Genomic DNA, 7,877 nt, shown 5'->3' on the forward strand with positions numbered 1-7,877 from the left:
TGACACCTGGGAGAGTATGATATGTTACTCTGGCAGGTGTACCTCAAATGAAGTTTGCCTGATTTTTCCTCATGACTATCCTAAGTTCCTTATACATTTGGGTCAAGAATACCAGACACAATGCTAGGAGGAGGCTGCATGGAAAAACAGAACTAAAAGAAACTTTCCATCAACGTTGGTTGTTGTTGTTCAACATTTTATTGGGAGTTCTTAAGAGTCATAAGATTTTCTGGGAACATTTTGAAGCCTCTCAGTGTACCCTCTCACCAGATTCATGCTGCTGCCACGGGAAGTTAACCTTAATGACTTGGCTAAGGGTGGGTTTTGCCGTTTCTTCATTGTCAAGTTAGTATCTTTCCCTTGAAGGTAATAAATTTTGTCCCCAACCCTTTTCAGCTAAACCCTCCTGAACCTCTCTCCTTGGGGGCCTAAAGTTCCCCCATCCTGTCCCCTGGAGGCAACGGGTTGCACTCCACAAATGGCCTTACCTGAGCGTGCCCATAGGGTCCTCTGATGCTAGATGCTGCCCGTTGGGGCTGATGCACATAGAGCGGATGCCCACATGGGGGTCCATCAGGGACCCATCGGCTTTGTCTCCCCCAGGCAGCTCGGTGTCCAGCAGGGCCAGCATGTTCCCATCCATATAGATGATCTTAATGAGGTACTAGTGAAACAGGTCAGGAGAAGAGGTGGGTGAGGAAGGCCTGACACAGGACACCTGTCAGGGAGAGAAATGCGGGCCAAGAGGACATCCTTGTCAGAGTTTGGCCAAACAACATCTGGAACAGTCTGGTCTGGAGACCCAGATCCTGAGACTGTGGTGTGGGGGCACCAGGCTCACGTGGCTGAGGATGTTTTGGTGCAGGGTGGAGCCATGCACGCCAAAGCTCTCTGTATTCCACAGGCGGATGGTGCTGTCAGAAGAGCAGGTGATAAAGGAGCTCGGGGGCAGGCAGGCCTGTTGACTGTCCTTCACCTCAAGGTACACCTGGAGGAGCACAAGGACCAGAGGGACCCGGGTCAGACCTTGCCTGCCCACAGAGATGGGACGGAATGAGAGTAGAGAAAAGGCTGGTCAAGACTTAGCCCCAGGCTTATCCCATAGCAAGCAAGTCATAATGATTAGCTCTTGTCTTTAACAAGTAAAGGAATATACATTAACCAAGCACCTAGTAAGTACTAGGCATTCTAAATCTCCCACTTACATTGTCTCCTTTTCGTAAAAATCAAATGCATCAGGTATGTCATTTCATAATTGCAGAAACTAAGGTTTGGTCAAGTTCAGGAACATGTCCAAAGAGGCCAAGCTAAGACTGCACAGGGGCATACTGAAAAACGTCTGAGATGAGTCAGCACTAATATCCCCTCGCATCCTCAGAGCCAATTAACAGATACGAAGGGACCCAGGGGCACTGCTGGGGGAGCTAGGGTGCTGGAGGAAACAAATTCCACACTTGAGGAACCCCAGCTCCTAATGGTAGCCCAGGAAACACGGTCAGTCTCAGCAGACCTGGCCCACGTACCTCTACACTCCAGACGCAGGAGGAATGATACAGAGCTGAATACACCTTGCCCACTTTCTTGGGGTCCTTCACATCCCAGACATAAGTACTATGGTCATTGTATACACAAGACAGCCACTGATTTGCAGGATCAAAGGTCAAGGCTATGGTGTCCCGATACTTCGCATTGGCCACTCCAGCGAAAAGGCAACTGAGGAAAGAGGGGAGCGGGGTGTCCTGGGCAGACAGGGCAAACTGGTGAGTGAGCGCTAATGAAATCGTGCACTAAAGGGAGGAGCAGCAGGTTGGCCAGCAGTCACTGGAGAAAGAACGCAGCGGCTGGCCTGGCATTCCTTGCCATGGGGCTCTCCAAAAGAACACAAGCTATTTCATAGCCCCCAACGTCAGGCGGGGACAGTGTGTGGCCGTGATGCAGCCAAGCAGATGTCAGGCCCTTCTAGACTCACATCAGAGGACAAGGAAGGGCACTGTGCAAACCACAATCATGGTCATATATCATTTCCTGCCAATTGCAGATTTAGCCCCCTCCTGGCCTGAAAGAGAAATTAATATACCCAACTGCAGAACTGCCCCGCTTCCTGACAGCACTGAAACCAGAGCAAAACTTCACTTCCTGCAATCACCCAACCCAAGGCCCGAGGCTACAATAAGACCCTCCTACCGCAGCTGCTACCCAGTACCACCCTGAGGGAGAAAGGCCTGCTCTGTCAGGTTTCCAGTCTCTCTCAGAAACCCTAAGGAACTGCCCGTCTGTCCTAGCTGTGGTCTTTACAGGACAATGCATTACCACACTGCAGACTCAGATTACCACGGTTGCCCACAGTGAGCAACAAATGCTAAAAGACCCACCTGTGCTTGACTGCAAGGGTCTTCCCAGAGGTCTATGTGTGCAGCATATAGGTCTCCTTGCAGCATGCCAGGGATGGCCTGGCACAGAGTGCGGCTCTGACAGGACTCAGGGGCCTACCAACACCGCTCACCTGGCCTCTGTGATGCTGGCAATGTCTGTCCCCAGGGCATGGGGCCGGGGCAGCGTGCTGAGGAAGTGCAGGTTGGAGGGGTTGAAAAGGTGCACGGTGCCGTCAGCACAGCCACAGAAGATGTAGTCCTGGCTCACCGAGATGCAGTGGGCCACTGTGGTCTGTGAGCACAGAAGCCCCAGTCAACAAGGGCGTCTGCCCACTCCTTCACCCGACACCTCAACAGCCATGAGCCAAGAGGCAAGGACAAGCGCAAGGCAGGCCAGCTGCCCTGGCTGGAGCCCCTCAATGCCCCTCCCTCTAACAGCAGCTGGCCAGAGGGCTCACAGCCCCGTGCAATTAGGGGGAAGGAGTCAGCAAGCCTTATAAGGCACCTGAGGTTTGGGCAAAGACACACCCAGAAAAGGCCGGCCAAGAGAAAGGCAGCAGAGGCAGTGGACAGGGCCAGCACACTTACTGTGATGCTGTCTGTGTGCTGAGCAGAAGAGGAAAGCAGAGGAAGAGGCAGAGACAGAGAGCATGAGCGAGCAGTGAGGTTTCCAAACACCTTCCTCCGCCTGGGGCCTCCCCCAGCGTGCATGCAGACTCAGGTGTCCCGGAGCCCGGAGGTGACAGACAGGAGGGTGCCGACAAAGCATTCACTTACCCTCAGCTCCACCCACTTGTCGAACAGTCTCCGGTCACTGAACTCACACAGCTGCCCTGAGGATGTGATACAGAAAGTGCTGTCAGTCTTCTTCCCGCGGACACAGGCTACTTCAGTGAACAGGTTGTTCAGCAGGTTCCCCCAGCAGCCCAGAGCGGCCCAGCAGGGGCACAGTGGCATTCACCTGTGGAGACCCACCACAGGTGCCACCCACCCACCCTGCAGGCTATCCCCTGGAAAGTAGGCCCTGGGGAGAGAGGGAGAAGGCTTCCCTTGCATATTGACATAGCACTTGGCCCAGCTGAGACTTCCAAGGGGCTTTTGAGCATGCAGAAGGGGGCGCAGGTGGAACAGATCTGAGCAGATCCCACCCTAGTGGCTACTTGCTGCCTCACCTTTGAGGTCTTGCTGTCATCGAGGTACCAGAATTTGATGTGCCGGTTGCCTGCAGTGACAAAGTAGCTGCAGTCCTCAGAGAAGGATACTGCTGTCACCCGACTGGACACCTTGTTGGAAGCCACTACAATGTTTTTCTGGAGAGAAAGTCAAGGGAAATCAAGGCTCTGCTTCTAGGAGCTGAGGGAAAAGAAACTTACACACTGAAGGAGGTTAGACAAGCTGTGAACTGGACCTCTCCTTCTGCCCCTTCTTCAGCATCCTAGATACCCAGTTGCTCCTTTCTGCTCAGAGTTCTCTAGAAAGGGACTGAGGCCAGCAGGCAGAAGTTAAGGCCACCGGTCAGCAATTTTTTGGCTCCCCTCCCGGCCCCGCCTGTCCTGAGGCCAGCAGCCCACTCACCTTCCAGGCCCAGACATTGACGATCATGTCATGCTGGTAGCCCACTGAGAAAATGTACTTGGCGCTGGGTGAGAAGGCCACACATGCCACGCCATACTTATGCTCCTGAAGCTCCACCACCTGGCTGCGCTCCGACACATCCCATACCCGCACAGCAGGCATGTGTCCACTCTGCAGGGACCGAAGACCCCGAAGTAAAGGCCAGAGGCAGCCAGCTCCCTCCCCATCCACGGAGGCCTGGCCCTCCCAGCCACTGGACAAGAGCCTGCACATAAATGAAGGACACCTAACCTAATGCGCCTGCACATGAATCAAGGACACCCCCGGAGGGAATGTGATCAGTGTTGGGGAACAGGGACTCTCAGGGACGGGCTCCTGGCGTGATTTGGATGGGCAAGAACCACCACTCCTGCGGTTTGCTCTCACAGCCTCACAGGGCAAGTCTATGGGAGGGCAGTCCTGTTCCACACTGTGACCAGCAGGGGGACTCCAGGGATAAGGAATGTTTTAAGGAGGTGTTTTCCAAAATGTGGTTCCCAAATTGGCAGCTTCAGCCTCACTGGGAACTACTTGTTAGCATTGCAAACTGAAGAGAGCCACCCCAGACCTGCAGAACCCCAGAGCCAGCAGTCTGTACTAAGGGGTGACCATGGCACTTCTGATGCAGGCTACAGCCTAAGAACACTGCTCTAGGGCAGACCAAACACCCAAAGTGGACACCAGTAGAGAAAGTCAAAATTGGCACCAGTCCTATGCGGGCTGCAGGCTGTCACTCTCTGCTAAGGCCAGGCCCCCCCCTCTGCAGTGCCTGAGCTTCCTTCCTCACTCATCTCACCGGTGACCAGGTACTTGCCATCAGGAGAGAAGGCAAGGGCAGTGATGGTTTTCCTGAAAGGAATCGGGCAGGCTCAAGAGGGGCACTGGCAGCCTGGCCCAGGTCTGGCCTCTCACAGTCCCCTCTCAAAACAAGGGCAGCAAACCCGCTGTCCCTGTGCTGCTTCCCTCCCATGCCTGGGGCCCAACAGGGCCCAATGCCACAGAGAAGCAGGTGGCACCCCTCTGGCCGTCCCTGGGGAAAGGTGGCACTCCCCAAAGCCCCTGAGCCCATTTATCTGGAGCTGTTGAGGATGTGGTGCTGCTTGTGTTTCTGGGGGTTGAAGAGCACAACCACACACCTGGGGAGAGGGAGAGGGAGAGGGAGAGGGGAGCACAGACTTAGCACCCCACCTCAGCGGCCCAGCCCAGAGGACCCCACGTTGCCAGAGTGCAGCTGGCTGCTGACAGCACTCTTCTTTCTCCCCTTCTGTAGCCCCACATGGCGCAAGGTCCTGTAGGGAGACCTGCTTGCCCAGTGCTCTGTACACTAGCACTGTCGGGACATGCCCCATAGCGATTGGGTGGCCGGTATTCCCAGAGCTCTTGTCCCTACCCCAGGGCAGAGGGCAGAGAGAAGGATGCACATGATTTGGGTAAGAACAGGCCTCAGCTGTGCCCTTGTTTACAGACCTGGTTTCCAGGAGAGAGTGGGATCTCTCATGTCTGCACCCATGTGTGTACTTGGCAAGAGCTAGCCCACCACATGTTGGATGAGGAAGCAAGTGGAAGGTCAGGGCCCAGGGCCAGGCCTGCAGGGAGACTAAGTGGGATGGAGGGGCAGAAAACTGCCTGAGGGAGGGAACTTCATGGAGTTGCTGGCCCACGTCAGACTCTTTAGCCCAAAGAGCCTGAGCAGCGCCATTCTAACAGCCTCCAGGCTCCCTCTCCAGTCAGGCAGCAAGGCTGGGTGAGATTGGAAGGAGATTGAAATTCAAGAGTGAACTCGAGAGAGGGAGGCAGGTAAGAGTCAGGGACAAGGAGCTGGGAGCCAACAGCTCTCGTGTCTCAGGGACCATGGCGCTCAGCAGGTATAGGCCCTCTGCCCAGCTGTCCCCTCTCTTCATTAGCGCTATGCCTACTAATTGCTATTAGCTGGCCACAGCAAGCCTGGAACCTGCTCCCCCAGGTAAGGGGGTCGACTGGGTAGATGGGGGAGAGACTCAGTAGAAGGCTACTTGTCCCAACCCTGCCTTTTACAACAGGAAGCAGACCGCAGGACCTGCATCTGGACCCCACTGCTTGCAGATGGGAACAGGAGGTGCCGCACAGGGCTTGGTCTCTGCTGCAGACAGAGGCCTCCGGCTTGGCTCAATGAGCCAGTTCGCAATGCAAATTCCACTGTCAACTAGGGATTCTGGGATCTTGAAGGTACACCAGGTAAGCTCACAGCTGGCTACCAGGCTGATTGACAGCCTTAGAAGCCTGAGCAACACCCTCTTCTCCTAAGAGCCCCTCCCCTCCAATCCTTTTTCACCCTCTTTTTCTTTGTTCTCTTTTTTATCCCCTTTCTCTCTTTAAACCGATTTGAAGACCGCTGCTCTCCACATTCCTTGAATGAGAAAAACAAGATGACCTTAGAAACACGCAGACACACACCTGCCCAGTTGCTCTGAAGGAGAGTCTAATACATGGGACTGGCCTAACTCCTCTAAAACAGAGCTGCCTGCACAGAGGATGAAAGGAAGGTGTTCAAACACTCAACCACATTCACTGTCACTGAGTCGATTCTGACTCACAGTGACCCCACAGAACACAACAAAACCGCCCCTGTGGGTTTCCGATACGAACTATCTAGGGGACCAGAAAGTGTCATCTTTCTCCTTTGGAGTGCCTGGTGGGGCCTAGCTGCTGTCCTTGCCGTTAGAACCCCAACACAGAACCATGACACCCTCATGTATCTGGGAGTCCAAATTTGAGAGATAAGGACCACTATGGAACAGAGCCAGGGCTCACAAACAGGGCTTCTGATTTCGGGTCCTTTTTACACACACACACACACACACACACACACACACACACACACACACAGACAAACCTTTGCAGAATCTCTTGAGGACTTCTGACGTCATGTCCTTGTTACACACACACACTCTTGCAGAATCTCTGGAGGGCTTCTGACTTCGTGTCCTTTTTACGCACACACACACACACACACACACACACACATAGATGCATCCTTGCAGAATTTCTGGATGGCTTCTGATTTTTGTCCTTTTTAAACACACACACACACACCGTTGCAGAATCTCCAGAGGGCTTCTGATTTCGGGTCCTTTTTACACAGATACACACAAACACACACACACACCCTTGCAGAAACTCTAGAGAGTTTCTGAATTCCTGTCCTTTTTAAACAAACAAAACCACACACACACACACAACCTTTTAGTATCTATGGAGGGCTTCTGACTTCATGTCCTTTTTATACACACACACACACACACACACACACCCTTGCAGAATCTCTAGAGGGTTTCTGAATTCTTTTCATTTTTACACACACACGCACACACACTCACACCCTTGAAGAATCTTTGGAAGCCTTCTGACTTCATATCTTTTTACATAGGCATACACACACACACACAAGCACCTTTGCACAATCTCTGGAGTGCTTCTGACTTCGTGTCCTCTTTACACACACACACACACACACACACACACACGCTTGCAGGATCTCTAGAGTGCTTCTGACTTGGTGTTCTTTTTACACACACACACACACATGCACACATACACCCTTGTAGAATCTCTATAAGGATTCTGAATTCATGTCCTTTTTACACACACACACACACAACCTAAAGCCACTTTCTTGCAAAATCTCTGCAGTACTTCTGACTTCGTGTCCTTTTTAAACACACACACACACACACACACACATACTTGTAGAATCTCTGGAGGGCTTCTTATTTCGTGTCCTTATTACACACACACACTCCCTCACTCTCACACTCATACCTTTCCAGAAAACCTAGAGGGCTTCTGACTTCGTGTCCTTTTAACACAATACACTCACCCTTGCAGAATCTCTAGAGGGCTTCTGACTTCGTA

Source organism: Tenrec ecaudatus, unplaced genomic scaffold (assembly GCF_050624435.1).
Source record: "Tenrec ecaudatus isolate mTenEca1 unplaced genomic scaffold, mTenEca1.hap1 Scaffold_2039, whole genome shotgun sequence".
NCBI classification, from domain to species: Eukaryota; Metazoa; Chordata; class Mammalia; order Afrosoricida; family Tenrecidae; genus Tenrec; species Tenrec ecaudatus.